Source organism: Dermochelys coriacea, chromosome 2, assembly GCF_009764565.3.
Source record: "Dermochelys coriacea isolate rDerCor1 chromosome 2, rDerCor1.pri.v4, whole genome shotgun sequence".
Lineage (NCBI taxonomy): Eukaryota > Metazoa > Chordata > Testudines > Dermochelyidae > Dermochelys > Dermochelys coriacea.
In genome coordinates, this window is record NC_050069.1 from 160,174,587 (window position 1) to 160,196,840 (window position 22,254).

Below are 22,254 nucleotides of genomic sequence, written 5' to 3' on the forward strand. Positions count from 1 at the left end.
GCTCGTATCCTGCAGGTCACAATTTGTCAGTGTCTCTCTAGATTGGGATAGTGTTTGGTGTCGGAGCTGGTCCCATCCTCCCTGAACTCCTGATTCCTGAACAGCTCACCAGGAAAGAGACAGACCCCTGGCCCCTCCCTGGCTCTCAAGTCCTTGGTTGGATGAAGGGAGTGACTGTGAGCACAATCCCCCCAGGAATCTCAGCTCCAATTGGAGAGAAGGGCTGATACCCTGGGGCCCTCCTGTTTCTCTAGCATATGCCTCTTCTCTGAGGACCATCTACTGGATCTCACAGGCTGTGGGGTTCAGACTTTTACTTCCCAAGCCAGCCAGGAGCCCTGTGGTTAGTGCTCAACAGAATCAAGCAGAGCTCTGGGTGAAGTCCCAGCTCCTTCCTCTGTCCTTCAAGAAGGAACGGCCTGACACTGCATTTCACTGACTGCCCCGACCAAGGTCAAGCTGGGACAACAGACTGGAAAATGGATTGTCTAGTCTCTCCTTAGCAGTCCTCCTAACAGTTAAGGTAAAATTGCCCTCCCTCCCACCTCAGGGGCTCACCTCCAAGATATAGTGGAGCCTGGCTGTGTCTGGGGACTCTGCCAGCAGGTTCCCCAGCATGGCATCCAGGAGCTCTGGCATGACCTTGTGCAGAGCCTGCAAAGCAAGGGAGAGCCCTGGGTAAGAATTAGGGAAACCAGGGCTATACCTGGCACAGAATGGGAAGAGGGGTCTCTGGGAAGCACTGGTGAGATCCCCAAACACATATCCTGGCCTCTCTCACATTCACATCCCACTGCAGGCAATTAGCAAGGATTCATGGCAGGATGACAGCTGGCTCTTCGATCCATGAGCTTAGCAGATCTCTGTGGATGGCCTCATAGGCAGCAGAGTATGGAACAGACAAACTGCTATGGAAGGAAGCTGGGCTGCTGGGGAAAACACAGCAGAAGGAAGGAAGGAAGAAATCCCCCAGGGAATACCCTGCAGCTTTTTCCATCTGTGCCTGCTCCACTGCTATCTCTGGAGCTCCAGCGAATCAAGGGAGCAGGGACCAGAGGCCACTCCTGCTCCTGGCAGGGAGGACTAGGAGGATGATCTACCTGGACTTTGGTGGTGTCCTTCTCCGAGCTCAGGGTGAAGACGGCGTGTAGGGCATTTCTCAGGAGGTGGGTCTCCAGTTCTGGATCCAGGGTAGGTGTCATGGTGCCGGCAAGAGAGGAGCTGGTATTAGACTATGTAGTATGGGGGTGCAACTGGCACCAACACGGACGTGAAACTGCAGGGAAATAGGCACAGGCTGGTGAGAATGGAAACTGAGGCACTGAGCCTGGGAATGACAAGGCCAAGGCCTCACAAACAGACAGTGGCAGGGCAGAAATAGCGCCTGTTCCCTGGACCCTGCTGCCCCTCCTGTATCTGACCCCAGGAGTGAGCCTCTCCCCGAGTCCCCCGTAGCATTACTGGAGTGAAAAGAACAGCCCAGCCAGGAGAGAGTGAACCTTCCCAGTCTTAAATATAAATGGAAGAGTAACAACCTTCCTGTATACTGTACTATAAAATCCCTCCTGGCCAGAGGCACAAAATCCTTTTACCTGTAAAGGGTTAAGGAGCTCAGGTAACCTGGATGTCACCTGACTAAAAGGACCAATAAGGGGACAAGATATTTTCAAATCTGGGGTCTGGGGGAAAAGTTTTGGTCTGTCTGTTCTGTGTTCTTGCTGGACACAGATCAAGGAAGCAAGCAATCCAACTCCATTAAAATTAGTAAGTACTAGCAAGGGAATGCGTTAGCTTATTTTTGTTTTGGCTTGTGATTTTCCCTGTGCTGAGAGGAAGGTGTATTCCCATTTTTCTTTTTGTAACTTTACAGTTTTTCCAGAGGGAAATCCTCTGTGTTTTTTAATCTGATTGCCCTGTAAGATTATCTTCCATTCTAATTTTACAGAGGTACTTCTTTTACCTTTTTTTCTTTATAATAAAGTTTTGTGTCTTTTAGAATTTGATTGGGGGTTATTTTTAGTGTCCTAAAAAAACCCAAGGTTGGTCTGTGCTCATCTTGTTTATTCTCAAACCTCCCCAGGAAACGGGGCGTGGAGGCTTAGGGGAATATTAGGGGGGAGTAGGAACTCCAAGTGGTCCTTTCCCTGAATTTGTCTAAATCACTTGGTGGTGGCAGCGTTACCTAATCCAAGGTACAAGGGAAAATTTGTGCTTTGGGGAGTTTTTAACCTAAGCTGGTAGAAATAAACTTAGGGGGTCTTCCATGCGGGGCCCCACGTCTGTACCCTAGAGTTCAGAGTGGGGAGGGAACCCTGACATTCCTGCCACATCTGCCAGAGGAGCCACCCTTGGGAGGTGACCTGGGAGTGGGAGAGGCAGTGACTCCCAGCCCTGGGCCTGAGCAGAACTGGGGTTAGGAGAGCTGCAGGGAGGTCTCGGTACCTGAGGTTGCCCACGGCGATCAGGGAGTTGGCCAAGATGACTCCAGTGGGTGGAGAGTTGTCAGGAAGCTCCTTAATGAGCTTCTGTGAGACCCAAATTTGGGTCCCACTGACATTTCCCTGTGAGGAGATTACAGCAGGATCCCCCCCACCTGCCTCCTGCTCCTCCCATTCCTTCCTGCCCATCAAACTAGGCCCCTTCCAAGATTCCTTCCCAGCTTGGGCCCATTCCCCTTCTTCCCTCCTCCCTGTCAAAACTGCCCCCATCCCACACCATCCCGACTACTGAGCTGGAACCATCTGATTCCTTGTCCCCCAACCTCAGCTGCCCCTCCGGTCCTGCAATTCCCCCACTGCCCACTAGTGACCAATCTCAGAATTTCTCCCATCCCTTCTCCCCAATCTTCAACCCGAGCAATCCCTGCCCACCGCTGCCCCCTCCAGCACCACCCAGCCCCCATGCATTGGCCTGGGGAGACCCCTGCCTGTTCCATATCTCTCTCCTCCCTCCAGAGAGCCCCTCCCTCTGCCACTGTCCCAGGCTCTGTGTCTCACTCACCACAATCCTCTCCACCACAGCTGCCTTGCAGCAGTGCAGCTCCTACGTGTCCTGTGCAGCAAGACACATGGGGTGGGTGGCGTACAGGAACATGAGTTGCTGGACCTCCTCCTGCACCCACCAGGAGTGGGGTTAGGGTAGAGACAGACTGTTAGCCATGGACCTCCCAGCCCCACCCACACCACTTCCAGGGCTCAGGCCCCAGTGGAGGTTACTGGTGACTCACCCATTGTTCAAATCAGCCATGACTCCTATACAAGCAGAGTCAGGAAGTGGGACAGTGCCTGTGGGGGGAGTAGACCCTGCCTAGTGTGTGACAAACACCCCTATGTTGGGGATCCCAGATCATGGAGAAGAAACGTCCCCATTAGGGTGGTGGATCATTAGGGATAAGACCCTCTGCAGGGGGTGGGGATGCTGGGAAGGGGCAGGACAATCTTGGTTCCAGCCAGGTGGGGGAACATTTGTACCTTTTTTGGCCCTGGAGCTGTTCTCTGATGACCTTGAGAGCAGATTCTTCTGTCGCCATGTCAACCCATTCCTCCTCCTCCTCTTCCCCTGAGTCCCTGGGGGTCCCTGCAACAGGGACAGAAGAGGACAGGGTGATTCCTGCTGCCACTCAGGGGAAGGACAGGGGTGTGGTGGGGAGAGCAGGGTTAATGTCCCTTCTTCCCAGCTCAGGGACCCAGGGCAGATCGGGCCCCACACTCCCTCCTTTCAGCGATGTGCCTTCAGCCCACAACAGCTTCAGCAGCCCATAGCAGAGAGCTCCCCCCTCCCACCTCCGCACTGTCCTGGACTCCCTAGCAGGTGTCTGCCCCCTCTCCCCCCAGAGCATCAGGGACCAAAGTGGTAGCAGCTGCCCCCACCCCCAGTTTCCCTTCCTGCAGGGGCAGCTCTGTGACTGCTGCTGGTGTCAGTGGGGTTCGGGAGCCTCAAGCCAGAAACCTGGTCTGGAGACCCACCACCAATAGCTCTGGTAGAGCGCCTGGCCCCAGGGTGTTCACAGCCCTGTCCTCACCCCTCTCTGAGCCAAGCCTGGCTCCTCACCTGGAACAAAGCAGCGGCGCCCATCAGCCTTGCTGTTGCCTGAGTCCCAGGAGCTGCTGCTGTCCCATGCTCAGCTGCTGGTGCTGTGGGACAGGGATCCTCCATCTCCTGTCCTGGGGAAACTGGAAGGTCCTCAGTGATCGGGCAGGACAATACCTCCTGCTGGGAATCAGGGCTGGGCACACCCTGAGCCGGAGCTACCCTGCCCGGCTTCCCTCCTGAACTGAATCCCACCTGCCCAGCCGCATCCTGGGCCAGCTCCATTGAGGCCTGACCAATGCCTCAGCACCTGCGCTGGGAGCAGGTTTCCTCCACCAGAAGGCTGGGCATTTCCACTTCCTGGCCTGGCCAAGACCTGTTTCCCCGCCAGCGGGGACGAAGGGGCCACTCTGCTCCTAGGAAAGATGGCGCCTGTTTCCCTCAGGCTCTGGAGCCACCTGAAAAGCCTTCTTCCTGAACACCCTCAGGAGCCTGGAACCGAGCAGGGAGCAGGCGTGAGTCTGGGGTCAAGGCAGTCTCTCACAAATGGGCCTTTTTGGTCCCTTCCCATCCCTGCCCCAGCCAGAGCAGCTCCTTCTCCCTACACAGGGGTTCAGGGAGTGCAAGCTACACACACTGGCAGGAGTTCATTGTATGGTCTGCTCCCTGCTCATTGCCCCTCGTCATCCCCGGTGCTACAATACCCGGGGAGTCTCCTCCTTTTAGAGCACTGGGGTCAGTCACAAAGACCGTCGGTTACTTTGGAGAAGCAGCCCCCTTGTGTCATCCTGGGCCACACTCCCCACCCCCAGGCTAGAGAAGAAACAGAACCCAGGGGTCCGGACTTCTCTTGGGAAACCACTCCTCACATGAACGTTACAAAGTCCCAAGTCATAGGAAGCCCAGGGCCCCCTTGTTTCCCATTGATTTCTATGCTCAGCAGCTCACAGGGTCTGGCCCTTCTCTGAGACTCTCAGCCTGGGGAACATCTCCAACAAGGGAAGGGCTGGGAGCCCCATTGCTGGGACATTTCCAAACACACTGGAGATGGCTCTGGAAAAGCCCCTGACAGGTCTCAGAGTGAGGGGCTCTTGGGAGCTGTTTGCAAATCAAATCTCCTTTGGGAGAGAGTCTCTCCCCCTATTTCTGCCTCTCCCCAGACAGACGGGGAAGCCACTGAGGAACCCTAATGCCACTCACTTGCTCTAGGTGATGGTGCGATGGATGATGTTCAGTGTGGCCAGCTGCCCCTCGCCCTCCTCCTCACTCCCCGAGCCCAAGGCAGGCTGGAGAGGGTGGTGACCTGAGGAGTTACCCTGCCCAGCCAGCAGGCAGGGTGATGACACTGGGTGATTGACTGGCTGTGAAAAAAAGAGTCTGTCTTATTGACAAAGGACGGAGAAAGCTGGCCAGCAGTAGTGGGTGTAGAATACTGTGCTAGTGTGGGGTGACAATGCCTCCCAGCTCCTGACATTCTGGCACTTTCTTCTTCGAGTGATTGCTCATGTGTATTCCACAATAGATGTGCGTGCTCACCACGTGCACCGGTGCAGGAAGTTTTTCCCCTAGCCGTGCCTGTAGGGGGAGTGCCCCAGCGACCTCTGGAGTGGCGCCTCCATGGCGCTGTATAAGGGGAGCTGCACTCTTCCCCCCCCAGCCCCCGTTCCTTCCTGCCGCCAGTGAAGGTGCATCGGAACTACTCTGCTCCAGCTTTGCTGTAGCTTGTCCCCAGAACTCTTTGTTCGTTCAGTCTTAGTACCTGTAGTTAGTTAGCTGTTACAGTTAGTTCAGTTAGTTAGAGTGCCCAGGCCGGCATGCCCCGCGCCCCGGGTTTTAATTTGTGCAACACTTGTAGGCGATCTATGTCAAGGAGTGACCTGCACGCAGACTGTTTATGCTGTTCGGGAGAAACCCATATAAGCGATTGTTACAAGATTTGCAAGTTGTTTAAACCTTGGACTGAGAGATTAAGCTCCGTGCTATTCTGATGGAGTCGGCGCTGACCCTGACTCCAGTGCACCGCTCCAAGTCAGCACCGGGCACTGCGGCATTGGTGCGCGGTGACCTTCCAGCACCTTCGACCAGTCGGCACCGCTCCCCGTCCACGGGGCACAAGAAGGCAAAGGAAACGCCTTCTTTGCAGTGGCACTGAGGGAATCCAGGGCCAGAGACTAGACTCATGTTGGGCACTCCTCAATCCCCTCCAGCCTCTAGGCCTCTGACTCACTTAGAGTGGAGTAGCCTGGCTGCTTCAGAAATGCTGGAGCCCCTGCAGGCGGCCCGGGACGTCATGTCCATGCCAGTACCAGGCGTGCCACTGATGTCATCACCATGCTCCAGGGGCAAGCCACCGCTGGGTTCTCTGCAGTCACCCACAGCTCAACACCGGTTTCAGTGCAGGGAACATTCTGAATGCCGTTCACTGCCCATTGACAGTTCAGGGCTTAGTCCACGTGGATTGCGTCAACTCCCACCAGACTGTCTGGTAGAGTGCCGTCCGGCCGAAACTCTCGGCACCACTCCGCATCACGGAGTGAGTACCAACAGGACCGAGGCAAACATCACCAAAGATCCTTGTCTCATAGGGATTACTGTGGCCAGTCACGGCATGGAAGTCGATGCTGTTCCTGCTCGGAATCCTGCTCCCAAGGCATTGCCTCCTTAGGCCAGGTCATTGATCGATGGCACCTCGCAGTCCGCGGGTCCACCCATCGGAGCCGATCACAGAGCAGCAGCTACAGACGGTACCAGTCCTCCACATCGAGGTTACAGTCTTTTGGGCGATATCGCTCCCAGCACTACCATTCCTCCCAGTACCGAGACAGCAGCAGGTTGTTCGTCAGCCTGGCCTCCGCTTGTAGTGGCCCTTGGGACAGGCCATCCAGGGGATGTTCCATGGGACAGACCATCCAGGCCGAACAACCAGAGCCTGTGGGCACCATGGCCCCAACACAGTGCCCCCTGTGGGGGCCCACACGGTAGTCAGAGCCTCAGAGGCACCATTGGCCTCCTTTTCCAGACCTCCGAAGAGGGGGTTGGTGGGACATACGTTCTCAGTACCGTGCCCGGAGTCCAACCAAGTGGTGCATCCTCCAGTGCCGACGGACACCCAGAGCACCGTGCTGGCCTCCTCGCCCTCCCCGGATAAGGCGATAATGGCCCTGCCCGCCTCCGTCACGCAGGAGGACTTTAGGGCCCATCAAAAACTTTTTAAAACGGTGGCATCAAGCCTTCACCTCCAGGTAGAGAAGTTGGAGGAACCCTCGGACTCCCTATTCAACATGCTGTCCTCTTCAGCACCGGGCAGGGTACTTTGCCCCTCCACAAATGCCTTGTGGCAAACACCAGTTCGCTGGCCCCCATCTCTAAGAAGGCAAAACACAAGTAATTTGTACCCACCAAGGGGCATGAGTACCTCTACTCCCACCCAGCACCCAACTCCCTGGTGATCGAGTCATCAACCACAGGGAGCGGCAGGGCAAACCAGCCCCTACCCCGAAAAATAAAAATTCACGAAGGCTGGACTCTTTTGGGAGAAGGCTTTATTCTCCCTCAAGTTTTCAGTTGCGGGTGGCAAACCACCAGGCGCTCCTGGGCAGGTATGAATTCAATTTGTGGGGTTCCCTGCCCAAATTCAAGGATTCTCTCCAGGAGCGTGATAAGAAAGAGTTCAAGGCGCTAATGGAGGAGGGTACAGCAGCTGCCAGAGCATGCCTGCAAGCGGCTTCAGATATGGCAGACACGGTAGCATGGTCCATGGCCCTGGTGGTGTCCATGAGAAGGGCATCGTGGCTCCTGCTGTCCTGGCTGTCCAGTGGAGCGCAGGCTGCCATGCAGGATCTCCCGTTTGATGGCAAAGTTCTGTTTGCGGAGAAAACAGATACAAAGCTTCATGGCATGAAGGACTTCTGCATGACCTTCCAGACTCTGGGTCTCTATGTCCCAGCTCTGGCCAAATCTAAGTTTAGGCCACAACAGGCTCCCACTCAGGCCACCCAGCCAAAGTACGACACTGCCTATAACAAGTCGAGGGTCTATAAAAGGCGCCCTCAGAGGCAGTCATGGCCGGTCCCGTAACTGGGATCCTCCAAGGGCAAACAGGTGGGAAAAAGGCGGTTTTGACGGGACGCTCGGGGGCACCCTGCCAGTTCTCCCCAGGGATCCCCTCCGCTCAATGAAGCTTCCCTTCTACAATTGGTTGTGTGCTTCCCTCCCAGAGTGGTCACGGCTGAAAGGCCAAAGGAGGACTCAGGCCTATCCTGGACCTGCAGGATCTAAACCAGTTCATGCTGAGACTCAAGTTCTGCATGGTCTCACTGGCCTCCATCCCCGCCCTGGACCCCGGGGACTGGTACGCTGCCCTCAATCTGCAGGACACATACTTCCACATTCACATTTTCGACGGGCACAGACGCTTCCTCCATTTCCATGTGGGCAGAATCACTACCAGTTTATGGTCCTCCCATTTGGATTATCCACTGCCCCCAGGGTATTTACAAAATGTATGTCCATGGCAGCGGCCTACCTCAGGCACCGGGGGGGTCCAGATCTTTCCGTATCTGGATGATTGGCTGGTCAAGGGCAGCTCCCGGTCACAGGTAAGGGATCACGTGACACTTCTACTGTCTACGGATGCAGCCCGGGGTGTTTGGTAAATCACAAAATCACAGAATATCAGGGTTGGAAGGGACCTCAGGAGGTCATCTAGTCCAACTCCATGCTCAAAGCAGGACCAATCCCCAACTAAATCATCCCAGCCAGGGCTTTGTCAAGCCTGACCTGAAAAACTTCTAAGGAAGGAGCTTCCACCACCTCCCTAGGTAACACATTCCAGTGTTTCACCACCCTCCTAGTGAAAAAGTTTTTCCTAATATCCAACCTAAACCTCCCCCACTGCAACTTGAAACCATTACTCCACGTTCTGTCATCTGCTACCACTGAGAACAGTCTAGATCCATCCTCTTTGGAACCCCCTTTCAGGTAGTTGAAAGCAGCTATCAAATCCCCCCACATTCTTCTCTTCCGCAGACTAAACAATCCCGGTTCCCTCAGCCTCTCCTCACAAGTCATGTGTTCCAGTCCCCTAATCATTTTTGTTGCCCTCTGCTGGACGTTTTCCAATTTTTCCACATCCTTCTTGTAGTGTGGGGCCCAAAACTGGACACAGTACTCCAGATGAGGCCTCACCTATGTCGAATAGAGGGGAACGATCACGTCCCTCGATCTGCTGGCAATGTCCCTACTTATACATCCCAAAATGCCATTGGCCTTCTTGGCAACAAGGGCACACTGTTGACTCATATCCAACTTCTTGTCCACTGTAACCCCTAGGTCCTTTTCTGCAGAACTGCTGCCGAGCCATTCAGTCCCTAGTCTGTAGCGGTGCATGGGATTCTTCTGTCCTAAGTGCAGGACTCTGCACTTGTCCTTGTTGAACCTCATCAGATTTCTTTTGGCTCAATCCTCTAATTTGTCTAGGTCCCTCTGTATCCTATCCCTACCCTCCAGCATATCTACCTCTCCTCCCAGTTTAGTGTCATCTACAAACTTGTTGAGGGTGCAATCCATGCCATTCTCCAGATCATTAATGAAGATATTGAACAAAACCAGACCGAGGACCAACCCTTGGGGCACTCCACTTGATACGGCTGCCAACTAGACATGGAGCCATTGATCACTACCCATTGAGCCCAACAATCTAGCCAGCTTTCTATCCACCTTATCGTCCATTCATCCAGCCCATACTTCTTTAATTTATTGGCAAGAATACTGTGGGAGACTGTGTCAAAAGCTTTGCTAAAGTCAAGGAACAACATGTCCACTGCTTTTCCCTCATCCACAGAGCCAGTTATCTCATCATAGAAGGCAATTAGATTAGTCAGGCATGACTTGCCCTTGGTGAATCCATGCTGACTGTTCCTGATTATTTTCCTCTCCTCTAAGTGCTTCAGAATTGATTCCTGAGGACCTGCTCCATGATTTTTCCAGGGACTCAGGTGAGGCTGACTGGCCTGTGGTTCCCAGAATCCTCCTTCTTCCCTTTTTTAAAGATGGGCACTACATTTGCCTGTTTCTAGTCGTCCGGGACCTCCCCCAATCACCATGAGTTTTCAAAGATAATGGCCAATAGCTCTGCAATCACATCCGCCAACTCCTTTAGCACTCTCGGATGCAGCACATCCAGCCCCATGGACTTGTGCTCGTCCAGCTTTTCTAAATAGTCCCGAACCACTTCTTTCTTCACAGAGGGCTGGTCACCTCCTCCCCATGCTGTGCTGCCCAGTGCAGCAGTCTGGGAGCTGACCTTGTTTGTGAAGACAGAGGCAAAAAAAGCATTGAGTACATTAGCTTTTTCCACATCCTCTGTCACTAGGTTGCCTCCCTCATTCAGTAAGGGCTCCCCCCCCACACTTTCCTTGACTTTCTTCTTGTTGCTAACATACCTGAAGAAACCCTTCTTGTTACTCATAACATCTCTTGCTAGCTGCACCTCCAGGTGTGATTTGGCCTTCCTGATTTCACTCCTGCATGCCCAAGCAATATTTTTATACTCTTCCCTGGTCATTTGTCCAATCTTCCACTTCTTCTAAGCTTTTTTTTTGTATTTAAGATCAGCAAGGATTTCACTTTTAACCCAAGCTGGTCGCCTGCCATATTTATTATTCTTTCTACACATCAGGATGGTTTGTCCCTGTAACCTCAATAAGGATTCTTTAAAATACAGCCAGCTGTCCTAGACTCCTTTCCCCCTCATGTTATTCTCCCAGGGGATTCTGCCCATCAGTTCCCTGAGGTTGTCAAAATCTGCTTTTCTGAAGTCCAGGGTCCTTATTCTGCTGCTCTCCTTTCTTCCTTGTGTCAGGATCCTGAACTTGACCATCTCATGGTCACTGCCTCCCAGGTTCCCATCAACTTTTGCTTCCCCTACTAATTCTTCCTGGTCTGTGAGCAGCAGGTCAAGAAGAGCTCTGCCCCTAGTTGGTACATTGGTACGATAAATGATGCCAAGCCCACGTTACTCCTGGTTCAATGCATAGAGTTTAGCAGGGTGCTCCTGGAGAACTCGTCGGCCACAGCCTCCCTCCCACCGGACAGGTTCGAGACCCTAAAAGGGCTCATAGACATGGTCACAAGGTTCCTGGTGACTACGGCCAGAGCGTGCTTCCAGCTCTTTGGTCACATGTCGGCGTGCACATACGTGGAACGCCGCACCAGACTCCGAATGGGGCCTCACCAGCTCTGACTGGCCTCAGAATTCTTCCAGGCCAGGGACAGGATGGACAAGGTCCACACTGTGCCTGACTCAGTGATCACCTCACTGCGGTTGTGGTCCACCACAAGCAGCATGCTCCAATGAGTCCCTTTCCGTTCCCGTCCCGTTCACTGGAGCTGGTGTCCGATGCATCAGACCTGGGTTGGGGGGCCCATGTGGGGAATGTTCAGACCCAAGGTCTGTGGTTGGCATAGGATCTGTCCCTACACATAAACATCAAGGAACTCAGGGCGATATGCCTAGCATGCGTGGCCTTCTGCTCGCACCTGCAGGGCAAGGTGGTCAGGATCCTTATGGATAACACGGCCTCGATGTTCTATATCAACAGGCAAGGCAAGACCTGGTCCTCTGCCCTCTAACGCGAAGCCCTCAGGCTGTGGGATTTCTGTATAGCCCATGACATATGCCTGAGGGCCTTCCATCTGCCGAGCGCCCGGAACACGCCGGCAGATCGCTTAAGCAGGAACTTCTCTTCCCAACACGAGTGGTCTCTCCACCCGGATGTGGCTCACCAGCTCTTCCACGTGTGGGGAACTCCCCAGGTGAACCTGTTCGCGGCAGAACTGGTGCTGTCCCCAGTTCTGCTCCGGGGGGCCTGGGACAGGGCGCTATCTCTGATGCCTTCCATCTGTGCTCGCCAGGCCAGTTTTCTCTATTCCTTCCTCCCGTTCCCACTGATCAGCAGGGTCCTGGAAAAAATAAAGATGGACAAGGCACAGATCCTCCTGATTGCTCCAGTGTGGGCAGGCTACATTGGTACGGGACCCTCACGGGCCTGGTAGTTGCTCCACCGTGGTCGTTGCCGCTCCACCCTGACCTGCTCTCCCAGGACTGGGGCTGCCTCCTCCCCAAGCTCTAGACAGCTCTCCACCTCATGGCATGGCTGCTCAATGGTTAGGTAGAGGGAAAAGGACATGCTCAGAAAGGGTCCAGCACGTCCTCCTGAAAAGCAGACTGCCCTCCACACCGCGCCTACTTGGCAAAATGGTCCCAGTTCTCCAGATGGGCAGCCGAATGGGGTTTCTCCCCGGTGGCCACCCCGATCCAGCTCATCCTGGACTACCTTCTCCACCTTAGAGCCCAGGGCCTGGCGCTCTCGTCAGTCAAGGGGCACCTGGCGGCCACACTGGCCTTCCGTCCGCCGGTGCAGGGGCACATGGTATTTATTCCCCCATGCTATGACTGGCCAGTTCCCCAAGGGGTTGGACCATCTTTCCCATATGCTAGACCCTGGTCCCACAGTGGGACCTGAACCTGGTGTTATCCAGTCTCAAGGGGCCCCCCATTTGAGCTGCTAGCCGCGTGTTCCTGGTCTCAGCTCTCGTGGAAAGTGGCCTTCCTGGTTGCTATTATGTCAGCCAGGCGGGTCTTGGAGCTCAGGGCCCTGACCTCTGAACCCCCATGCACAGTTTTTCATAAGGACAAGGTTTGGCTCTGCCCACACCCTGCGTTCCTCCCTAAGGTGGTCTCCGCCTATCACATGGGTGAGGACATTTTCCTGCCAGTCCTCTGCCCCAAGCCTCATGCGTCCAGTGAGAAATACCACCTCCACACGCTCAACATGCAAAGGGCTCTGGCTTTTTACCTCCAGTGGACTAAGCGAATCAAGAAGTCCTCGCAACTGTTCGTCGCCTTGGCTGAGCGCATGAGGGGTCAGTCGATCTCCATTCAGCATCTCTCCAAGTGGATCACTTTGTGCATCCACACCTGTTATGATCTGACTGGTGTTCCCCCACCACCAATTGTGAGGGCACACTCGACTTGAGCGCAGGCCTTGTCAGCTGCCTTCCTGGCCCATCCACGTTCCCATCCAGGACATTGTAGGACTGCCACGTAGTCTTTGGTTCACATGTTTACCTCGCACTGTGCTATCGTCTCCCAAACTAGGGATGACGCTGAGTTCGGCAGGCCTGTACTCCATCCCGGGAATTTGTGAACTCCTACACACCTCCAACAGATATAGCTTGGAATCATTTATTGTGGAAAAAACATGAGCAATCACTCGAAGAAAAAAAGACAGTTACCTTTTCCGTAACTGGTGTTCTTCGAGCTGTGTTGCTTATGTCTATTCCACATCCTGCCCTCCTTCCCCTCTGTCGGAGTTGCTGGCAAGAAGAAACTGAGGGTGGGGGGAGTACGCAGGTCCCCTTATACTGTGCCATGGAGGCACCACTCCAGGGGTCGCTGGGGCTCTCCCCGTATGGGTACTGGTGCACTTCCGGCACAGGTGCACATGGCGAGCACGCACACCTATTGTGGAATAGACATGAGCAACACATCTTGAAGAACACAGAAAAGGTAACTGTCTTTTACACACCTTCATGAAGCCTCCCAAAGTCCCAGGGCTGTAGGGACTGTACCCCAACCCTACTGATGGGAAACAGAGCTTGGGGAGGGGAAGCTACTGGCTCGGGGTCACACCAAGTGTCAGAGCCATGGATGGGACCAGCAGTCCTTATTTCCAGGCCCCTTCACTAAACACCGTTGCACACTCCCTCCCACAGCTGGCCATTACAACCAGGCCTCATGTCTGGTCCCCCTGCCTTTGAGAGGGTGTGTGCTCTGCTGTAGTGACTGGACCAGGCCGTTGGGAGGCAGGACACCTGGGTTCCATTGCTAGCTTTCCTATTGACCTGTGGGACTTTGGGCAAGTTGTTTGCCTCTCTATGGCTCTGTTCCCAGCAGTCAAATGAGAATTTAAAACTTTTCCACTAGAGTAAAGTGCTGGGAGAAGGGCCCAGCCATGGAGTTTGGCTTAAGGAGACCAGTTCTCCAATTTGTTAAGGGTGTTTTGAATTCCAATCGTGTGCTCCAAAGGGCTTGGTGTCATATGCAAATTTTATAAGCATTCTCTCCATTCCATTTTCCAAATCATTAATGAGAATATTGAATAGTACCAGACCCCGGACTGATCCCTGCCGGACCCACTAGGTACACCTCTCCATTGGACAGCCAAACACGGAGAAGGACTCTTTGAGTATGAGCTTCCAACCAGTTGTGCACTCACATCATACTGATTGCATCTAGATCACACTGCCCTAGTTTGCTTGTGAGAATGTCCTATCGTACTGTGTCAAAAGCCTTATTAACACCAAGCTGTGTCACATCTACTCTTTACCCACCTCCACTAGGCCAGTAACCCTGTCCAAGAAGGAAATAGGATTGGTTTGGAAAAATTTGTTCTTAACAAAGCCATGCTCACTAGTCCTGATAATCCAAGTATCCTGTAGGTGCTTACAAGTTGATTGAGTAATCATTTGTTCCAGTGTCTTTCCAGGCATGGAAGTGAGACTGGGTAGTCTATAAGTCCCGGGGTTGTCTTTATTCCCCTTTTAAAGATAGGTCCTGTTTTTTTAATGGATGGGAAGATGTTCTTTTTCTGGGAGCTCAGAAGAGAACTGGTGCATGGCACCTAGTTTATTAAGGCCACAAAAATTGAGGCAGGATCCTCTTCTCTCCTCCTGGCAAAAAGCCCCGGGTAACTAAAATAGTGGGACTCACATCCCTGAAAGGGATTTTAAAAAGACAATGGTTAAAATTTGGCCTTGATCATTCCTTCTTTCCACAGACAAGCCATTTTAGCAAAGTTTAGAATTCCTTGGCACTCAACACCTTGAAACACCCCTTTCTCCTTTGCAGAGGGCTTTAACGCCCTTTATCTCACCCAGGCTCACTGCTGTCCAGAGTTAGAGAATTGTCCCTATTCCCTGAGGTACAGAGAAGGAAAGTGACCTACCCCAGATCCCACACAGCAAGGTGGTGGCAGAGCCAGAAAGAGAAGCCACCAGTCCTGACTCCTGTTCTAACTAATAGACAAGAAACCCCGCACAGGCAGGGATACGGCCTAGGAATTAAGATGGTGGGAACATTTTCATGGAAACAGTTTTCTGTCATGAAATTCCATTCAGACTAAACTAGTTTCTTTTTTGAAATCATAACGAGTTGGAAGAAAATTCTTTGCAAAAATATTTGTTTGCAATACAAAAGCATCTCCTGTTCCTCACAGTGTGTTAAATTGTCTTGTCGCACACAAAGAGGAGACACTGTGATCTAGAAAATTAGATGAGATACTTCAGTCTGAGCTAAGTAGTTGCTGCTCTTAAAAATTTCAAAATAATAAAATACAAATAAAATAGAATCTTTCAGCTATTCTATTAGGTCATAATCTGATACGACTCAACATGATGGGACACTTCATATTCTGCACTGCTCCTAGTGACACTCTCCAATGGATCCCATCTTCCACCCATCATGAGGTAGGTAGGAGAGGATTGTTATCTCTACTTACAGAAGGAGAAACTAAGGCTCAGAAAGGAGAAGTGACTTGTTTTAGGTCACACAGCCAGTCAGTGGCAGAGTTGGGAATAGGACCAAAGAGTCCTGACTTTCAAATTAACCATCATATCTTGAATTTCATACATTGAATGATCAGAAGAAAGTGCTCTCAAATGAGCTATAGACCAACAATTGTTCCTAGTAATTATTCAGCAACTATTTTAGAAGAACTGGAATGTTAGAGAGAATCATGAACTGCTCAGAGTCAATGAATGCAGAGAAGCATCAAAATTGGTCAAACATATAATTGGTTATGACTTATTTGCTTGGTCTTAAAAGAGAACAACTAGGACTTGAGTCTCCTTCCTGTCAATAGCCCCCTGCTCCTCCAGTCAGGGTAGAGACTGAGTGGTGTGAGGCTGAGTGTTCTCACCAAACAGCCCATAGGATGGCCCAGGTCACCACCGCAGGAATTCACTGTAGATGTAAATATTCCAGCCCCACCTTTTTGTGTGGGCCTCCCAGAATGAGAGCTGCAGTGCACTCCCCCAGCCCCGCAGCTCCTGGAGGTAGGATGGGAGCAGAGAAAAGGACAAAAGAAACAAGAAAAGAAGAAAATAGAGGAAGGGATGGAGGAAAAGGGAAACCAAAAAGGAGAAATCCCAATGTCCCCAGTGATTCTAAGGGACAAAGTCCTTGGTGGGGAATAAAATTTTGCCACCTTAACCTAGTGTTCTCCATGCCTAGAATTCAGCTGGTACCAGGTGGATCAGACCGAACAGGTTCCACACTTCTCTGAGGCCCTTACCTTCTAAACAGGGACATCTGCTTTCTAGTGAAATCAGTAAAAAGAAAGGAGAAAACTCCAAAGAGGATTCTCCTAGCGCTCCCGTACGAGAACCAGAATTCTCTCTCAGTCCTCAAGGAGAGACCTCGAGAAGGAAACTTTGCTGAGGCAAAGCCACAGGGGTCTCTGAGGTTTTCCTGGCCCTGTGCCCCTGTCCTGCCTGGCTGATGTCAGCATATCTCTGTGAGGTCACAATCTCCCCACGACCTTTGTCCAATAGGCTGAGGTCCTGCCAATGGCCCTTGTGAGGTCCCTGCCACACCCACCCCTCCCCTTCAGCGCAAACGTCCTGCCCCTGGCCAGCCCCCTTGAATGTTTGAGCTGCTCCCTGTGGATCACCCCACTCAATGATTGTTGATTCTGGGGATCCATCAGGCTACACATTAAAACATCACAGGCTGCTCCCCATGCTCCACTCAGTTTTTCATAAATTAGTAGACTTTTGGATCTGTTTATACATCTAATGATGGGTTTAGCCCTGTTCACCACAGCATCACACTGGGAGCTCATGTTGAATGGCTTGCCCAGCGTGGCCCCTCAATCATCTTCAGAGTCACCGCTTTCCTGGATACACTTCCCCATTCCGTAGGCATGTCTGGTGTACTTTGTTGCTAGGTATAGGACCCTGCATTTGGCTCTCGTCAAACTTGTTTTGTTTGAATGGGTTCATCTTACCCAGGGACCCAGATTGCTCTGTATCACTGCCCTGTGCTCATCAGTAATTATCACTCTTCCAGTATTTTATCACCCATCAATGTTATCAGCAGTGCTTTTATAGTGGCTTCTAGTTCATTGATAACAATTATTTTCAAGAATTAGTCCTTGAGAGCCTCTTCAGATCCTGAGTGCCCAGTACTTGCTCCCCACAGCAAAGTGAGAAAAGGCCGTCCAGCCCAGCTGTTTCATAAGGGTTAAGCACAGAACAAAGACACGCTTAAGAGTTGCGTCGTCTATAGGCTCTGAACAACATGTGGGAGTCCGCAGCTTACAAATGGGTTACAGACCTAGAGTGTAGACAGGCCCCAACTGTGTCTCAGTCTCCCACCGTGATAAATAGGAATGTAACCAGGGAAAATTAAAACTAAATTGACCCCAATATGCCTCTCTGTTTCCCTTTTACAGGTACAGGTTCTTGGTCTTATTATCAGGGTCTACCAGCTGAGGAAGAAGCTCCTGTGTCCCACCCCCTACCCCACAAGTGTGGTGTAGGAAAGAGGGGAGACAAAAGTTATGTTTGACATAGGTAAGTAGTGTATTAAGGGTTGATTACATGAAAAGGGTAAGGGGAAAACCACAAGTAAACACATAAAACTCAGCAAACAGTGGACTGCAACAAAGGAGCTTGAAACTCAGACCCAATTTACCCCTCCCTTGGCAACAAGAATATAACAAATCCCAAGTATAGCCTACTGCTAATCAGATGTCATCTATGGGCAGGTCAGATGGTAATGAGCGGTGGATCCAGGACCTTCTACCCTCGGCCAAACGCTGGCCTTTGGGGAGGAACACTGGGTCTCGGCTGCTGGACCGTGACAAGCTGCTGGACCTGAAGTTGCTGAACCAAGTAACCCTGGATGGCAGGTACGTTGATAGTGTCACAGGATCCTTCATAGCTCTTGAGACCCGCGCAAAAGCCCCACCGCACACGGCTGCCTCCCGGATGGACAGCCCTGTGATGACGTAGCACAGTTCCTTATAAGGAGTGAGTGGCGGGAAAGTTCCGAGGAGATGGCAGTTACAAGTCGGTTCCAACTGGTTTGAACCAGCCCTCGTGCCACAGCTTTGGTGCCTTAATTTTCCCTGCTTTGGGGACAAAATGGAGATTTGACTCCATATTGAAAAGTACCAAAGCCCATATGGATGAGGGGAAACAATATAAAAACCTATCCTAAACATTTAAAATCACTTATTATATCAAACGATCAACAGGAATAATAAACACAACCTTGATTAGCTCTGCTTTATAGTTGGGGAAACTGAGGGACACAGAGGGAAAGAGATTCCCTCATGGTCAAAAAGCTAGGAATAGGAAATGGCAGGTCTGCCAATAGTGAGTACTGGGTCCTAGACTTGGTTATCTTGGCCTCTGTGCTCCAAGTTCAGTCACAGCCCGAGTAGAGGTTTTCTTCTTTTCCACGTTCCTTCAACTTTCGTCACGGCAGAAGAAAGTTTTTCTGTCAGCCAGCTGAGTCTAATGCATGTGGATGTCATTCCAAAAGACGTGCTCTAGCTCAGCCACATGTCATGGGTTTGCTGGAGGAACCACTCAGTGACATTGTAGGGCCTGTGTTATACTGGAGGGCCGACTAGATGGACATAATGGTGCTTTCGTACCTTAATATTTTTTCTGCTGCTAGGAAGATAACTCTGGATATATTTTCCCTCATTCACTTTCGGTTGGAATAATTTAAATCCAGTCCAAAGGATTTCCTCTTCCATTGTGTCTTCAGCACCTTTCATAGCAAACAGTTACTGTTAGCCCACAGGCTTCCTATTTCAGTCTGTCCCAGGGTGAGATGACCATTAAAGGGGTTGGAGCTCAACTGCACCTAGCCCAGGTTATGCAGCTCCCCAGGTGAAGGGAATAAGTGCAGGGGTCATGTGACAAGGAGCAGCATGTGACTAGGAACCAAGCCTGCTGGGAGATATAAGGGCAGCCTGTGCTCAGCCAGGAGAGAGACCCCAAGGGGAGCAGGCCTGGGATGGGCTTGGATAATCCTTTAAAGGTCAGGGACAAGTCAGGAAGGGGCCAGGCTGAGCACATAGGACAAGACCCTAGGAGAGAAAGACAGGGAAGTGTAGGTGCACAGCAGGATATGGAAGAGCCAAGTCGGGAGGGATGGGTGCTGGCCTTCTGGGCAGAGTCCAGGAACCAAAGCACAGGATGAAGAAAGAAAGGACCTCTCATGGAGGGACAAAGTAATCTCCCCTGGAGGGAAAAGGATCTCCCTGCCATTTCTTAACCTCATGGGCTGTTCCCATGCTCTGCCAACCCCACTCCTATCTCAGCAGCTCCAGCTGCCTGAGGGAGCAAGGACCAGAGGCCATCCTGCACCTGGGATAGAGATGGAATAGAGATAGAGATAGTTGATGATCTATCTGCACATGGTGAATATGGTGCAGGACAGTGCTCAGGGCATATGATTGCAGCTCCAGAGCCAAGGGCAGCTTCCCTGTGCTGGCGGGGGACTGTGTATGAGACCTTGCAGATTTGGGAGTGAGAAAAGCACTAACGTGGCATGGAAGTTTGGGGAATAGGGCAGAAGCCGGGTTGGGCAAGGAGGGTAGGTACTTGGGAAGCAAAAACAGAGGATCAAACACTTTCTGCATGTGGGTCAGGATTCTCCACACTTCAGAGAGGGGGAAAGTAAGGCACCATGTGGGAGCAGGACCTGGCAGATTTTGCTGAGCATCTGAATAATCGCTATGGCAAAAATATTCAGGCTATTAAGTGTCAGAAGAACATTAATCAGGGAATTGGAGAGTTATGGGCTGGTCAGAAAAGGTGTAATATATGGCATAAACCAGTATGCACTCTGCCAACTCACTGGTCTTGGAGACGGGTATGTCTCTTCGACAGGGATTAGAGGATCTTTCTCTCAGACACACATCTGTCAATAGTTTGGAACAGAAATTCCATCTGCTATTTTGCTCACTACCTCTGCCACAAACTCCACCCTCCAACCATCATGAACCAGGACCAGGAACACCATTCCACTGTCAGGTCTACATGGACCTGCACACCTGCAGACATTGCAACTGGCACATGCACTGGTGCTGTGACGCTGAGCTGGATGAACCACCCTGCTGGCCCACATATCCAGCATTCTCTTCCTGAGCAATCAGTCCTGCTCCTCTTCTTTTCATCCAGGAACCCCTGGAGCAGTTTTTCTTTATGGACTGTGTCCCTCTCCTCCTTGGCTCTTTTGAAAGCAAGGTGCTTTTTGCTCCTCCTTGCCCCTATCTCCAAAAGCTCATGCATGGTCCTCCTCCTTCTGGCCCACTGCTGGCCACCCACAGTTCCAGACAGTAGGCTTGAGCCAGCAGGTGTTGGAGTGTCTTCCAATGGAACGTAACAGAGGCAATACTCATTCTATTACCATGGGGCGGGGGGCAGGAGAAAGAATCCCCCAATTTGCTTTCTGTCCGTCCACAAGGCCATGATTTGCAACATTGTGGAATGCTTCTGCCCTTGGAAGATTCCCACAAGCACAAGCCCACCCAATGCAGGTGTGTGAGTAACCTTGATTTTACATAAGAACATAAGACCGGACATACTGGGTCAGACCAAAGGTCCATCTAGCCCAGTATCCTGTCTTCTGACATTGACCAAAGCCAGGTGCCCCAGAGGGAATGAACAGAAGAGGTAATAATCAAGTGATCTGTCTCCTGTCACCCATTCCCAGCTTCTGGCAAACAGAGGCTAGGGACATCATCCCTGCCCATCCTGGCTAATAGCCATTGATGGACCTATCCTCCATGAATTTATCTAGTTATTTTTTGAACCCTGTTATAGTCTTGGCTTTCTCAACATCCTCTGGCAAAGAGTTCCACAGGTTGACTATGCATCAACTTGTTGATTTTACTTTAAATCAATACCAAAAACTTAAGAAGCTGGATATGGCTGATGCAGGGTAGGCTGAAGTTGTGTTCTGGGGATATTTACCAATACTGACTCTGACTTTCTTTATTGCAGGGGAATCCCTTAATATTTTAGAAATATTGGAAAACCTAGTAATTTTCCAGGCAAAGCATGCAGAGGATCTATTCACGGAAATGATGTGTGAACAGCACATCAATGATTGCAATGGTTTATTAAGCTACTGGGGACAAGGGGAGGGTGGTCTACAAAAGTTCTCTCTACTCAGAAATCTGAAAAATTCATCTGGAATTCATGCTCCATGAAAAACTTCTGAACATCACCTTCCAGGAGAGGAAGGAAATCAGGATCAAAATTAACTATTTTTTGGATTAGAAGTCAGCCTTCTGCATGCAGCAGAGTGGATTCTCCCAAACCCTCCTCCTGAGCCCTGCAAAAGAAAAGCCAGGACAAAACAGGGCAAAAGAATGCCTGATGCATGAAGCATCATCTAAAGCCACCTTCCAAGGAGTTAAGGAAAAGCCAGGATAAAAAAAGGATTCAAAATTCACATTGTTACTGCTAGGTGTGGTAACAACTTGCTACTCAAAATATGCATCAGCCGCTTTAGATCAATGTACACAATATAACAAAAAGCTCCACTTGCAAAAATAGGCTCTCAGTCCTGCTGGGCTTCTTAGCCATTAACAGTATGAAAAGCTGTAACTTCAAGGTTTTTTCCCCTCTGGTAGAAATAAGCTTAGGGGGTCTTTCATGCAGGTCCCCACATCTGTACCCCGGAGCTCACAGTTGAGAGGGAACCCTGACAGGAGCAGAACAGCTCACTTGTGGGCAGACCAGGCAAGAGGAAGGACCTCTACCTTGCAGGTCCTGAGTGAAGGCAGGAGCTCTTCCTCAGCAACTGCCTGTCAGTCCCTCCCTGAGGGAAGGAGGGACCTGCTTCTGTTATACCCAGTCCAGCGATCTGTTCATCTTTCTCCACCACAATGAGGCCCACAATACAGACACCCCTAGTCGGGTCCAAGACTTTGTGTTAGAAAAATATCTATAATTTTTTAAAATTTCCAAGGATCATTTACTACTGGCTATGTGAGACCTCCCCTGTTTGTCTCCCAATAGGAAGTGCCCCATGTGAACCAAATTATCTTTCCACAAGTCAGACAGGTGCTAAAGGAGAAACTGAACCTGCTCCCTGGTTTGGATTCAGTGAACTCTACCAGCCCCCACTGG